At 38.1% G+C, this 915-nt stretch overlaps 1 protein-coding gene and 1 long non-coding RNA gene across 2 annotated transcripts in view; one reads left to right on the top strand and one right to left on the bottom strand.

Annotated features, from left to right (window-relative positions):
• LOC119584987 overlaps positions 1-915 on the bottom strand; it is a 25,600-nt gene that overhangs the window by 10,610 nt on the left and 14,075 nt on the right. The window lies entirely within an intron of this gene.
• Positions 592-915, top strand: part of LOC119584983 — a 7,586-nt gene continuing 7,262 nt past the window's right edge. The window contains exon 1 of the mRNA XM_037933592.1: positions 592-758. The gene's annotated coding sequence lies outside the window, so the exon portion shown is untranslated. The remainder of the gene's footprint in view (positions 759-915) is intronic.

Below are 915 nucleotides of genomic sequence, written 5' to 3'. Positions count from 1 at the left end.
TCACCATCAGTGCAGTTGCTCCATCACCTCCCTCGCCTATCTTCCTGCAAAAGGTGCGTAATCATCTTAAGCACACACCTTTCTCCTTCCAGCCACAGCACCGCCTTCTCATAATGACCCTCCCCTTATCAGTGGCACTGTCATGATGTGTCCAATATCTTACTTTCTGTATTTCTTCTTTTTTATATAAATGAGAACGAAAACTTTCAATACGCTTGAAAATGAGACAGTTAAGAGCTGTTTTCTTTATCATTTTCGCTTTAGGTTTTGTGAATCTCCCTAATGAAACGTGTGAATGAAATGCATGATGTATAATGCACCGCAAAAAGATGTCGGCTCAGGTACTCATAAAACTGCATTCGAGGTATGTTCACTCATAATAAATATATCACATTGTCCAAAAACTATTATTTGACGATTTAGTCAAGTTAAAATGATATTACCCAACATGTTTTACAATAAAAGTCTTAAGACCAGATCGCTGACAAACAAATAATCAATAAATAAAACATCTGGTCAGAACGAAAATGTAGCTAGTAGCAACTACTTCAAGGTTATGTCGAGTATCATCGCGAGTGGTTATATAACTTCGCACATCAAGCTGAGTACGCAGTCGGTCGTCACTCGCTTGTGCTGCGGCTGGAGGCTTAGCTTAAAGACACCCCCAAAAAAGCACGGGAAAAGTCTATAAAATCACTATTAATTTGTAACAGTAAAGAAGCTGAAACAGACCCTACTGTGGCATCGCTTCTCTGCAGGTATTTTTTTGAGTTTTTTGAATAAGTGGGTTGAAAAAGATATTTATAGATTTTTTTTCCACACTGCATACTCATAGTGATTTCGGTTAGGAAATATGGTCATTATGGCACTCGGTTTTAAGTGGAAGACGAATTTTTGGCATTTGGATATGCACTG

The sequence above is a fragment of the Penaeus monodon genome, chromosome 19 (assembly GCF_015228065.2).
Source record: "Penaeus monodon isolate SGIC_2016 chromosome 19, NSTDA_Pmon_1, whole genome shotgun sequence".
Classification (NCBI taxonomy): Eukaryota; Metazoa; Arthropoda; class Malacostraca; order Decapoda; family Penaeidae; genus Penaeus; species Penaeus monodon.
This window is presented reverse-complemented; position numbering and strand designations above follow the sequence as displayed.